We start from the raw sequence: 15251 nt of genomic DNA, 5'->3' as shown, positions 1-15251 counted from the left end.
CTGTTCTCAAAGGGAAGCTTAATTTTTATGGACAATACTGAAATACATATAAACTTTAGAAGTGATGAATCTATTAAAAATAAAAATACAATTGCCATTGCCATTTAAAAATAAAAATACAATTCAAAATTTAAAGACGTAAAAAGAAATATTTTTTATCTGTTGGGAGACACATGCACAGACCAAGACCAAATTCAGTGACATTTCTGTTAAATTAGTGACTATCTACACATAGGTATAATCATTGCATCTTGTCTAATGCGCAATCGAAGTAATCAATCAAAGCCACTAAAGGTGCTGATATTGAGACTCCAAAACAGGACTGTTGTGTTGATTTTACACATTTCACAACTAATGTCATAGTGTATTTACGTATATCGTATTTTATGAATATTACTAATGAGTGCAGGTAGGTGCAGGTACCTAACAGTGGCAAAAGCAATCAATAGAAGCCCACTTATTTAATCATAAAAAGTAGAATATAATATTAAATCATCATGATTTACATCTAATCAGGATATAACAACTTTAGCTGTCAGGATTTACCGAACTGTTGAAGGCTTGCTTCCTCGCCGGATGCAGGATAATCACGGATATTAAATGCATTATGCATATTAGCTGATCCCTGTCAATTTTCCTTAGGTGCCATGCATCCAGTGAACATCATACCACGTACTAGGACTCAACTCCAGACGACGCTGTTCTCGATACTCGCGATGCTCGCTCGAATCGAATTCGAATCATTCCGAGTTGGACTCCCGCGCGGAAAGCACGTCGGCCGAGAAACGCCCTCACTACTAAACTTTACACGTTTTTATCAACGAACTGTGAATGAAGTGGTGTTTTGAACGATTAGTTTTTATTTGAATATACTTTCATTTATAGACTATTTTGATTTGTGTTGTTTATAATTTATTTATTTTGGTTCAGTGCATTCATATTGGAGTTCTGATTTATTTTCACTAAAGGCAGACTTCGGTAAGTGTTCAATTTTAATTTATTTACACTGTTCAAGCCAGCTGATTTATGCGGACAAGAAGAGATCGCGCCATGAACTGCATTTTGTGAACGCTTCGAAGGTCGACCGTGCGTTTTGTTGCAATCCATCATTTTCTATGTCATTCATCTTTTATAGGGTCAGAGGTCTAGTTATTGTGTGTCACTGAGCTGGTGCATCAGTAATTACAACCAGATAATTAATTTTCTGGTTAACCCATTACAGTCGCTAACTGGCTTTGTTACTGTCATTATATGTTTTAATTATTTTTATATAGACACTCATTATTTGTTTTCAATTTAAATTCGAAGCAATACAATATCACGAATTAAAATTACCATAGTGCTTTTACCATGGACAATTAAATATAAGTATAAAAAATTAACCATAATTAGATAGCAATTACTAATCACCTCTTACAAATTGTATATGTCATTTATTTGCATATGCTAGAATTATAAAGAACACTAAGTCAAATTAAGTATTATAATCTGTGACTATAAGTATTTAGATAGCTACATATAATACTTATTTTTTATTTTAGAAATGAAAACTACCATATTTATAAAAGAGCATTACAATATTTGCGAATATTTCTGTGCGTTGAAGTCTTTTATTGGTGATATTTCGAAACAATTTGTCTTGATAAGAGTCCAACTCAAATACAAATATACGATCAACTTACCTCAATAAGTTGGTTTTTTATTCCTATTTAATGTGGACACTTATCAAGATAAATTGTTTTTGTCAATCAAAAAACTAAAATGATTCTTTTCTTTCAGGATTCATTGTGTTTTATACATTTTCTTTTGCACGACAAAAACTCTCGTTTCATCGTGTATATACCTATATATAATATACTATTTCATCGTCACGATATTATGTAAGGGTTATCTATTCCACCCACAACAATCCATCCGTAAATTACTTACGCTGTTTATTCTTTACTTTATAAATCTGTACTAGTATAAACTGTTAGTTTATCTGTTGTTACATTGTTTATTGATATAGATACAATAAACGGACAACAACAACACATGTAAACAAGGCAGATCATCGTTGATCAAAAGATAGTCGATCTCAATCTAATTCCAACACAATACGTCATTTAGGTTATCAATCATCTTATATATAAAAAATACGAGCGTTTAAAAATAACAATCTAACAGAGAATCGGCACCCAAGTTTTGCCTCATTCTATCAATTCTAATATTAATAAAAGGTTTAATAAGCGTTCTTGCAAATCTTGTCCTAATTATTACAAAACGCAACAAAAATATTTAGCAAAATACTTTGTTCTGAAATGAAGCGTTAAAATTCATATATCATTAGATTTTTCTTTATGTGTGTATAAAAAGTATACTTTATCACTAGTCATTTAGTTCATAAGTATCTTTAAGTTATTTGTAGAAACTGGAAAAACCAGCAACCTTTTCAACCTATGGATTGCAATTTATGTTCATGCTAAGATTGCACATCATACTTATTGAATATTTAGGAGCCATCAAAATCTTTACGTTTTATCTTCGGTATTGTCATGTTCAATTATTTCCTTGATAACACAGCCGCAGTATGTGATACTTTCCCCAGTTTATCTCAAAAACTGTTTGTTTTTCTAAAATAGTGAGGACAGCCGGCAGTACAAATGATGAATATAATTTTGTATTGTGGTGCTTCCAATTAGCTCTACAGCTCCGTAGATAATGTTGCTATCCTCTTCCAACAATATACCTCTTCCAACAGTAGTTTGTAGCTTGTGAGAATATAAAAATTGACGTGAAAAAGTGCCTATGACGGTCTAATTTCTGAATAAATCATTTGAATTTGATTATATCAATACATTTACTGGCGTGGCTATGCGGTCACATTCCTTGTCTTCAGTCTCAAAATATCTGAAATTCGTTTCTAGCACCATCGGCCTAACTATTTCTATATTTATAAACATCCATTCGGATATGGTTAGGTTATGTCACATGATTTGTCAACCTCGAACGTCATCCTGAAGATCCGAAAGATTTTTCCGAAGACGTACTTTCCGTTCAACAAGTATGAGTAACGTGGTATTTCATTAATCTTTGTAATTGTTGCTTTCTTTTCATTTAACTTTCTTTACACAGTGTAATAAATATTATTGACTATCTAATCTTTTGAGCACGTTAGGTAGGAATTGTTGGAATTCAATATTTTTTTCTTTTTTTTTTAAATGGTATAGTATCGTATAAGAAAATGCGAAAACAAAAAAGAATTCACTCACCATTAGGCGACGCCATACATATGTAAATAGTATTCAATGTTTCTATTATTCGTGTTGTATCCAGGTATTATCCTAAATAAATCATACGATAATACCTGTATCCTAAATCAATATCGAAAAGTAACTATATGTCGTCGATATGTAAAGTGTCATTCATCCTACAATACAAAGATTCTTTGCTCGTTTGCATTTTTCTTAATTTTATGTAAGACTATTGTTGCTATCATTCACAGGTCGCGGGTTCAAATTCTGATGTTGAAACAAACTGTTCATTTCTGAAAAGTGACAGATTTCATTGACACAATGAAAAATAAATAGACCAATGAGGCCACAACACTAAACAATATTAGTACAGTACCTATAAAATACTATGCAAGCTTAGTTCATTAATTAAATAAGATAACAATAGGTATCAACTCATATCCGTGTGATGTGTTGAGGCTAAGTAACTGCATAAGTAAATAGTAACAAAGTTAAACAAATATTTATGACTTCTTGACTTCTTTGACCTTAATATTTCGATACAGTGTATTGTTTATTTCCATACTAATTATTATCAAATACAAATTATTATATTTATTCTAAGCTTATTAAATATAATGGGGGGTAGGATTTAAAGTGACATGATAGCAAATCACGTGTATGAATATGAATTCAAGTTAGCCAGATTTTCTTTCTCATTTTTCTTCTCTCTTCTTTAAGAGAATTTATCCCAATATCGATTAATGTACCTACTTGCTTATGAATTTGTTAAGTAAACAAAATGCCATCGTAACTTTCATACAAGGAAGCAGGTGCATTCACCTCCTAAACACTTTAACATCTTAGTACATTAGGATTATTATTTACTGTTTTTAATGATAGGGTACGTAAATTACAATTAGGCAATTATAGATTAGATAGGCAGTGTAATTACTGTAAATATCTATCGAAAATTGTAAATTTTATTCTTTGTTCTCACGCGCATGCCAGTTTTTTATCTTGATCTCGTATCTACAATCGCGATCATGAGTACCTACTTTTATTGTTCACTACCTACCATATTCATACCATATATAACAAAGGTATAATTGTTAATTCAAATTCTTTATCTGATAAATCGATTTAAAGACTCTCGGGTAATGGCATATTGAAACAAGAAATTTCAAAATGTTTCTAGCTATGTAACTATATGATTCTAGTTATCGTAATGGTGGTATAATAAGACATGCACGACGGGATCATTAGTACTTTTTTGTGGGATGCAGCTAAATGCAATAAACAAAACCAAAATTTGTTTGTGATTGGAGCCAAAAATAACTGTTATTTTAGAAAGCACTGATAATATTGTTTTGGTATTAGCACTTTGTGGTCGTATTTGTAACAATTTATGTAATACCTGAATTCTTGGGCATTGTATAATGTATATAAAATTATAAATAATATTTTGAAATAGATATGTAGATATATAATGTAATCAAATAAAAAAGTTTTCTAAAAATCGTCTTTTAGTAGTAAAAATAGTGTGTGGTATATCTATACCAAATCTATCTAGATTTATAAACTAATTTGAAATGAAAATCTTTTAATCCATGATCTACATAATTTTTAGTAATTTATTTTAAAAAATACACAGACCATGGATGGTCAATGAAAACCTCTAGAATCATTATTTTAGAGAATAAAATTCAATCGCAAATATATTTGTAAAGAAGAAAAGTACAGCTTGAGTAAGTAATATAAGATCCAATAACGTTACCTATGATCGTCCAGCATCGGGATCTCACATTGTTTACCTCGATCGCGACGCAATGCGAACAGTAATGTAAACTAATGCGCGCCGCACACCGCAGGTTCGGTTACAGACAGACACACAGAATCGGGGTGTATGCAATGTGATCTGCTATTATTATACGCTATTCAGCAGTCCTAAACTAGGATGAGCGTGATATACAATCGCAATCAGCTGAAATCGTCTTAGTTAAAACTAAGACTTTTGTACTTAAATTCTATTTGTCGTTAATTTATAAATCCGTTTTAATATTGGAAATAGCGATCTGCACATAAGTGCAGATCTACAAAATTTTATTGAATAGCAGAAATTTTAACTTATCCACCATGAACCACTATTTCTTTGAAAATCTGTGATACACCTCTTACTGAAAATCGATAAACTGAAGATTCCGCATAAATCGGCGAAAAGTAAATGTATCGCAAGAATCGATTATAGTTCGTACCTAGTGGAAGTTTAATCAGTTTCTGGTAAAAGTAGCACCGCGTGGCAACAGAATACTATTGACATTGGCACTATAGCCGGAGGCGACGGAACTCGTCGTGAACGTCGCACCTGGCGACCGAGAAACCTTAACTATTATCACTGGCTAAGTTTATACTGAGCCAGTTGACTGGCACCGGTGAGGTACCGGCTGTTCTTATTACATTAATTTATGGTTTTGCCTCCCTAAGTGCTAGCAGTGCTAACAAACCACAGAACTGAACAAAGCGTCCCCATTCTGTGTCTAACTTCACACATATCGTAAAAAATATATCTAAACTTCAGGTACCTATTTCAAACTTTTAACAGTACTAGGCTCCTTTCTCCTGATTTATCTACGTTATTCGTCATTAATAACAACTTCCTGTTAATGCCTCCAGGCGATTCGCACTTTAACTCGACCAATTAGAACATCTTTATTGCCAGTAGTGCAAGTGAAATTTTATATAAACACCAAACTATGATTTTAGATCTCGTTTGTCTACTAAAAATAACACTTAACACATTTGCAATCGAAACTGGTTTTGCTACCACAAAAATGAAATTACGAAATGCTTTTTAATAACTTAATTTAAAAGCCCTTGGTGAAGTGGGTTAGTAATGACTAATATATCGTGTTACGTGGTTTAAGTAATTAATAGTTTTTGTTTTGAACATTTGTTTGAATATTTGTGGTGTGGCCTTTTAATTAAGTAAAAGTTAAGAATACGTGTTTGATTTAACATCAATTTACATGTTACTTTCACCGTATGGAGTAGAGTTACCGTCCTTGTTGGACATGGATTTTATTTTTCCCCGGCCATGTTAGGCTAAACATAGCCTAACATGGCCGGGGAAAAATAAAATCAAATATTAAATAACAATTTAATACTCCTATAAATTAAACAAGTTTTTACAAAATAAAAAAATTTTGCTACAAGCTTTTATTGTCGTCAAAGAGATGACCGCCACCGTCAGATGTTGCATTCAATGAGTGACAATAAGTCAATCGCCGATCCTGATTGCACCATCAGATCATTCTTATGATAATAATGGATTGTCATGAAAACTTTGTGGACACTAAGCTAAAAGAACTAACAGCTCTTAAAGTTCGAATGCAATATTTATGAATGAAATATATGATCGGATATTATCATTTTAAAATACAGATAAGCAACCATAGTTTATATTATAACTAGACATTTAACATTTTGAATTACATACACTTATAACAAAAACATGTTCCGGTATATTATAAATAGCGAGCCTTGTGGAATTGCATCAGCTGCTTCAAACCTCTACATATTTTGGAGCGTCTCCAATGCAATTAATTATTTCTTCATCCCAACGATTATTAACGTTTGGAAAGCCTCGTAAACAGATATAACTTCAAAGCACTCCCCCGGCAGCGAGACTTAGCTCCAGATTGCCTCAATTCACACATTTCCCTTTAATTAATTCCTCTGCAATTGGCTTCCAATAGCAATTAAAACGACGTGTCTAAACATTGGTGATGCTTTTAAACTGTTCTTTGTTAGTTTAGCACCAACTCTTGGTATAAAAATACATGAAATAAAACAGTCTGTTCCGACAGCTGGCGTTCCGTATCCATGAATTAGTAATGGTCCGGATTTCACATAAGTTGATGGCGATAGTGCCGAAGCATTCCCCTTAAACATTTGTCGTTTTTCCGAGTCGGCATTCGATGAGAACAAGCACGGGCGAGATTGTTCCCCGTGGGTCGCTCCCACGCGTGGGAGACTTCCATCTCATGGACATACAATAGCTACGTTACTGCTTATTTTTTCTCAATCTTTGTTTACATTAATAGTTAGCGTTCATCAAGAATTCCTGGAAGAGAAACTTGTCTTTTTCTCGATGGTTTATAGAATCGAGTCTGCTTCCGCGTATTGATTTTTTGCCAATAATGCCATCGATACCAGTCCTTCGAAACAGGCGCCGACCTGATCTGATTCAGATCTGGGCCGATTTGTTGAATGATGAGCGCAATCGTGCGTTTAAATGAACAATTTCGGCATTGCAATATTCCCATGATTCTGTTGTCTCTTAATTTACATAGCAGTCACTTTAATTGTAATGTCTCTGATTAATGAATTAATCAACGCCAAAACAAACTGCTGATGTCGGCCGGCTGCCTCGACGTGATCGTTTGTGTACTCAGCCGAAACTGTTTTCACTGGGAACTGTGCCATCCGAGTGCAGTAAAGTGACAACCTACCGATTTCCATTATTTATTGGCCCTTTTAATGCGGCACTACATGGCATCGTTTAAGCTAGTACTACATGCTAGCGTGTAAAATCTGCAGCTTTTTTTCTTAATGACTACCGGTTTAAAACATTTTCGGCTTGGAGTGAGAAATAATGACCCAAAAACAAAAAATGTGTGTAGATGTATGTGATAATATTAATTTAGTAAAACAGTTTGATACATACATTATTCTACAAAATTAGACCTGCCTCACTCAGGATTTTAATCTTATAGGTATACCGCTTTGCTTAATTTTAATTACTATCTGGTAATCAGCATTTCCATCTGGTTAATTCGTTGGTGGTATACCGAAGACAGGGTTTCGACCTTACGCCGACAAATATTACCGTTGCTTGCTGTCATTTTTTTCTTTATTTAATTCCGCGAAGTGCCGTAACGGTGTCGCGGGCATCCATTTGTTTTGGACCGCCACCGACCACCGACCGCCGCGAAGGTTGTTGCATCGCAGAAAATCTCACTGCGTACGCGCAGATTATATAACTCCACCTTACACTATATTCTTTTGTTATTCAAATTTAAACAGTCTGCAGCTTTTACAGCTCATCAAATGGAGGCTTCGAGCACACGGTCTCGAAAGGCCTTTGTGAATCTTACAAATAGAACCGAAATGTCACGTTCTTTTACTCCTGTTTTTATTTTATTACTCGGGCTGACCACGTATTTTCGTATGCTTTAAATGCACTTTCCTTGTAGTTACAAAAACAATTCACCATTTCGCTTTCTTAGTAAATATCTCTTTTAATTCAAACTTCGCAATACTTTTAGTAGCGTTTACCCTTTGCTTTCATCCTGAATTCACAAATTAATAACACTAGGTATATATGTGATCAAAATAAATATTATTTCATCAGTATTTTCATTAATTGCAACATCAAATATCGTGGGAACTAATTAGACTAATGCGTGGAGAATCTGCTTATCTATTTGATATATGAGCCTAGAAAATTACACACATTGAAATTCTATTAAATCCGGAAGGATTGTGCAATTTTCATTATTAGTTAAATCAAAATTAAATATATCAAACATGTAAAAGCTTACCTATGTACCATTATATATACTTATTCGAAAAAATAAATACAAATCAGTGAGAACCTAGTCTTAACACACATTGATCAACATTTACAATATACAACTATAATTGTCGCATTGGCCCAAATCAAAACACATTTTTATGAGACAAAATTATTAACAGAAGCAGACAACTCCCATTATACAATGTTTTATATCGTGACACGGGGAAATAAAATATTAGAACTGTGACAAAAATGTCTGATAAAGTACGTTCTAGTTTCCTTGACATTTTAATATGTAATTAAAGACACAAACTTCGAACGTTATACGTTCACTTAATGTTGAAGCAGTTTCTTAGGCAGTATGCTGTCGATCTGCAGGTATACAACATGTGTCGTAAAAGTACCTTAGTTTGGTTATCTCGAATCTTAAAAGATTATCTGCATTTTACGATGATTTTCATATTAAGTAGACAAGTAATTTAATATTGCGTGTTTATAAACATGCATTGTTACATAATACAATAAGCATATGTGGAACTAGATATACTTACTAACTAACTATATGTCAACTAGATATGTCAACCGCTGCCTCGGAGACCTATTACTTCAAGCCTTAATATGAATACTTACAATCGGTAAGGTCCCGCTCGCCTTGTGTTCTACTCTCAGTAGTTCATGGTAACCGCAACGACAGTGTTTTTCGATGTTTAAGATATTTCACAGAAGGTAAACCGTTCTCTTTTAATTCATAGTAAATATATAGTTCCTTGACAGCTCTTTTTGTGCTCAGACCATTTTTGCTTTTATAATAAATTACACATATAAATGGCGAACAGTGATATCGTGCAGCCATCGTCGTAACCATTAATCAAAACCTGTTCATTCGCAAAAAGTTTCAATAAATTGCCGAATCATACATAATTACACAAGTGAGACATGCTTTTAGAGACAGGACAAGGCGCGGCGAGCTATGAAAGTGACAACCGCCGACGAAAGTAATTTTAGATTGATTTAGACTAGTTCGAAATGTTCGAAATAACTCGAGCGCTTCTTAAACCAGTGTCCACTTCACGGCGCTGACTCGCTATTTATATCTCTGGCGAGGATTAGATGCCATGTATGGCAACTAGAATATGCTCCTACACTACAACCGTAGCAATTAACCGCATGTTCAGTACATTGAGACATTTTTATTCGCTTTCTTTGTTCGAAAGAATTACTTAGCATTACAACCGCTTGTTCCTGCATGACTTTTTTTCAATCTGAGACACATTGTTTCTCAGTTGGCTAGAGTTCGTTGAACTACGCCCCTTTAATAGCCCTTTGTTTGTAAACAATGTGAGATTTGACACTTTAAGTGGTTGTCGAGGAAAATTCTTGTCCTGCATCCTCTTCCTAAAATATTTCTTCCCGCTTCGTTCTTACCAGATCAGTCAAATTGTTATCTTGAATAATTCATTAGAATTAAAATTTGACAATACGAATATTATGAAACTCGTATGTAAAATAAGTAGAAACTTATAAATTGAGTGATATTTTCTTTCTTGGAGAGCAAATGCACCGGCAAGGCTATTAGGGACAGGAAATCGTATTTTGTCGGAGCCTTGTCACAGAGGCAACTCAATGGAGGATGTTTGGCATTAGGTCAGCCTCAACACACCATCCTCGTAAATAGATCAGTTTGTAAACAGTCCAATGATCGTTATGGGTCACCCGTCCCAATTGAATAATAATTCTGATAAATATAATACGCTGTCGTATCACACTCAACGAGGTATGATGTGACATAATTCACTGATGCGCAGTCTGGGTGAGTGTACCGCAATATTTACATTTCTGTTAAAACGATTGCAAATTTTGTACAGTTACTTTGTTTGTTACCTGCATTTCAAGTTACTTCACAACATCGTAATTCCTATTGACTGTACGAATAAAAATCTAATCATATAATCAATCATATTGGTATTTTGTAGAGTTTGTTAAGTTTTAATAATAACTAATTACCTAATTATAGACCGTGGGACTTAAATGCACATTAATGTTTAATGCCTACATCCACATTCCACACATTTATAAGGAAAATGTAAAAGAATTTCGATTACAACATACTTCCGACAACATTCCTACTCATAAGTACATACAAACCTATCGAATAAAAGTAAAATCGAGTGGGGCCAATTATCAAAACTACCGAGAGAGAAATGGAATGCCCCATGTAGTGAGATAATTTCGATTTCCTTTTATAGAAAGTAAGATTATATCGATAGGTGGACAGTGCGTGTGCCCGGCGAATACTGCGTTACTCGGGAACCAGTTTCTTCACTACTGCACATCCCGCCTCATGTGATTTATGATATTATTAGTTAAACCTAATTTATACTTCTTCGCCTTCGCTACTTCACACGCTATCAATAATAAAATAATGATAAATTACTAATCGCGAAGTGCAACCTTCAAATTAAGAAAAATCGTTTACATAAATTATAAACTAAGGTATTTTATTATTTACTGAGAATTTACAGACTACTACTTCTTTGAAATTAATCGAACAGTCTCAATGTGTATTAACACATGATGACAGAGAGATTTGTAGGTATAATTTGACTGTCTTCACTCTTTTTTATTCCACCGAAAAATCGTCAAAATACACAAATGATCACCAGTACAGAAAACGTAAAACTAATAGAGTTAAAGTTGTCGATTTGAGCATAGGTAGCTTTTACCACGTATTCGTAAAGTCCTTTGTGAAACGCATATCAAACGTATGCAAATGCCGAAAAAACGTGTTGCAATAAAGTTTTATTAGCATTCGAATTTAAAAATTCATTCAACTGAATTCCATAGTAGGTAGGATGTTACGTTCTCCTACGTTTCTGTGGCTCGTGTCATTTTAACTTCTAGCTAGACGGTAACATTAAACTGCGCATTTATTTACCTTTGGGATGGTTTCATATGAGTATACTTGCGCTTTTTCCCTGTGACTCTGTAACGAATACCTTCCTTATAACGTAATTGCACGTAAATAATACTAATCCAAAATAATGCTAGGGTTCGCATTAATGGAGAATGATCCTATAATAAAAGATTATTCTACATTTTCAGTTACATAGCAAGCGTAACACGATCTTAGAAACTTCGGTTCATGGAACTATAACTTGCGGTATTTATTTCCCGCCTTCCTTTCGACGAAATCGTTTGATAACAGTAGGATTTCCTATTTTATGCAAAATTTAATTTTCAATATAAATAACTAATAGTGAATAGATCGTTTGCGCTATAATTAGAATTTATCTTATTCTGTGTTTATAAAGATATATTTTTATTGGCTTCACCTGTCGCCTTACCTTTCATTTACGCCTAGCCCCTTTTAATACCTCGAGTAAAAGCGAAACAGGGAGAAGCGTAGCTACGAGAAGCTATAAATTTAAGAGAACCGCTTCTGGGCAAAAGAAGGGTGAGTTCTAATAAGATATGGAGTTTCCGTGTAAACGCTCCCTTGGGCATAACATTGCAGTTTTCCCCTATTTGTTTTTGTTTACCTGTCCTGCGGTTAATGAGCGGACCAGACGGAAAGCATCAGTGCTTGCTAGTCGAGGTGAATAAACTGTAATTACAGTTTGAAACGCGAAGAACCGCCTGTGTCATATCATACATTAATTAACACTGATTGTAATTGTTACGTTAATTGGTGCAGGAACTTTACATATAAGTACATACCGCGAGTGGGTCAATTTTTATACGAAGTTCAAAGACTAAATTATACTTCATTACGGATTTAGTTTTGCGCTGTAAAGTCACAAAAAATCCGTAATATATATTGTTTGATCGTTTGTAATAACTTTATTGCACGAAAATAAGCACATTAATCAAAATTAATACAAGAAAGATACATTGTACAACGGCGGACTTATCCCATGTAGGGATCTCTTACAGTCAACCGGCGATAGGTTGAGAGGACGTGTATACAGTAGCAGGCTAGTCAGAAGTAATTACGTACAACATGAACATAGAAGACTATAAATTGTAAGAAAATAAATAAATATACTTAGGAAAAGTAAAATGTAAATAAATAAATACATGAATATATAACAATAACAAAAAATACATAAAATAGATATAAATACATATTAGAAATAACATACAATTATAAATACATATTAATACTTACATACAAATATAAATACATAATATAATAGCCTAAGTGATCCGTATGTTTGTAACGCGATGACTTTCGAACCGTTGGTTCGATTTTGATAAAATTTAAAAGGTATGTAGGATATGCCAATAGAATTATTAAGTTCGTGGGGCATCAAAATGGATTTAGTAGTTTTTAAAATATTCACAATTTTGTACAAATTTATTGTGTTCGCCAGGTCTAAGTTCTCGGCGAACAACTATAGGTAGTTATAATAATGTTGGCTTTATTCTTTTATGACTCTGGTATAAACCACTACTACATGCCGTTTTTAGAGTTTAAAATAATTGACGGAGAGTGAGGGAAAAAAGGGTACATAAATTCATAGTAAAGTTAAGAATACTTGGGTAAGTCTCGTTCACACCTCTGTACTTTATTTATTCCAATTGTTTGTATTGTTGTTGACTCACTAGGATTAGTTCTCAATATCTGACAAAGACAGCATTGCAGTGAAACTTACCTGTAATTTCGTTTGACCATTGGACTATGTTAATTAGGCAATTTATCTCCGTTAGATTTGCATATGATGCAAACATAATTATTGTACAATACATTATACGCGTGTCTGCAATCTGTGACTGCAATAAATAATTATGATGATTACATTACAATACGTTAAATAACTTTTTGCGTTACTTCATGAATACTTACATACATTAGAATTTATTCATAAATGTTGAATAACGAAACGGAACATATACTGATGTTCCGTAAACTAAACTAAAAACTAACTTAACTCTAGATACTTATATTTGTATATAAATCAAACTAAATACGAACGTTTTCAATTGTTAAAAACAATAACCAAAAGTAAATACTATAACAAAGTTGATATGATAGCCAATCAAATACAACCAACGGCCTCCGAGCACTAGCCTCGCTATTTTACATGCATACGGGAAGGAATTCATTCATTTGGGCACTGGAATTCGATACCTGGAAATAGAGCTGACCTAATTCCTGACAGTATTGTAATCATGTTATGTTTGCGTTCAGTTTCAATGAAATATTTGATTTAATATTTCATTATGTGGCGATAGAAGGACTTAAAAAGGCTGATATAATAAAAGTGATTATGACGCTCATTAAATATAGATTTCAAAGCCTCGAACTCCCTAACTTGCGTTGTTGCGTTTAGTTTTTGACTTTAGACGTATGTTCCATGATTGGATTGATAACAAATTTGACTATTCGTCCAGTGGCAACTATTTCTATGATTTAGCAATTTTCGTTGATAATAGCTCAATTTTGGGACATACTGGAATAAGACTGAAGGTGTATACCTCCACTCTTGAAAAGGTATAAATGCATTGGGATAAAGAAAATATGAATATAGCAAAAGATAAAAGATAGAAAGAACTGGAAGGAAATGACATGTTCCGCATAAAAGTGCGAGAAGATAAACGGGAAGAAAGTGACTAAACCATTTGTATGCACCAAGCTATGTATAATGAATACGAATAATGTTTTGACGGTGAATGTATTGTATATAAACAAGCTATCTATTCAACAATGGATCAAATTCACACAACACTGTGTATCAAAGAACAAGAAAACAGTACTAAGTTACCGAATACCTTACACACAAGGCATATTATCCTTGATGACATCAAGCCAGCACTTCTCTTTCCCAGGAGCAAGTTTAAGGGGCATAGCAGGCAATTGTTCCTCACGTATTTTACGAGTTTACGACAGACTAATATTTATAGCATGAAAAATTAAAAAAAGCAAAGAAGAAATTTTGCACGGAGATTTCCTTGACAAGCACAAGCACAGACATAATGTCTTCCTTTTAGATCGTACGTCTATTTTATCGACAAAAGGAAGCGATCTTTCAAAGCAGCTATCGCATGTAATTGTAGACTCGAGTCAAAATCAGAATTCAATCACCGATACCGGCAGAACCCTTGTCAGTCACGTCGCGTATGAATATTCCACTCGATTTTCGAGCACGGACTACATTGGTCGAGTCGATAGACGAGTGGTTATGTATTTGTAGCTAAGAAAGAAACATAAATATAATTGGTAATAAGTTGCAATGTATGTTGCAAAAATCAATAAACCAATTAACAGTCAATTCACATGTTAACTCGCACACTGAGGAAGACGACCATAGACATGGGCCATCAATAACCATTCTTACCAAGCAATTGAAACGAAATAATGAAGTGCCACATGCAAAGGCAAAATTTGATCTTGAATATTAGCAATGGTCAATTGTCAATATGTATGCCTTGGAAGTCTTTTGTGTTTGGTAAACGATTCA

At 33.6% G+C, this 15251-nt stretch overlaps 1 protein-coding gene across 1 annotated transcript in view; it reads left to right on the top strand.

The window, feature by feature from the left end:
• Positions 1 to 742: 742 nt before the first annotated feature.
• LOC128673955 (uncharacterized) overlaps positions 743 to 15251 on the top strand; it is a 34519-nt gene continuing 20010 nt past the window's right edge. The window contains exon 1 of the mRNA XM_053752146.2: positions 743 to 978. The gene's annotated coding sequence lies outside the window, so the exon portion shown is untranslated. The remainder of the gene's footprint in view (positions 979 to 15251) is intronic.

This window comes from Plodia interpunctella, chromosome 11 (genome assembly GCF_027563975.2).
Source record: "Plodia interpunctella isolate USDA-ARS_2022_Savannah chromosome 11, ilPloInte3.2, whole genome shotgun sequence".
In the NCBI taxonomy this organism is placed as follows: domain Eukaryota; kingdom Metazoa; phylum Arthropoda; class Insecta; order Lepidoptera; family Pyralidae; genus Plodia; species Plodia interpunctella.
This window is presented reverse-complemented; position numbering and strand designations above follow the sequence as displayed.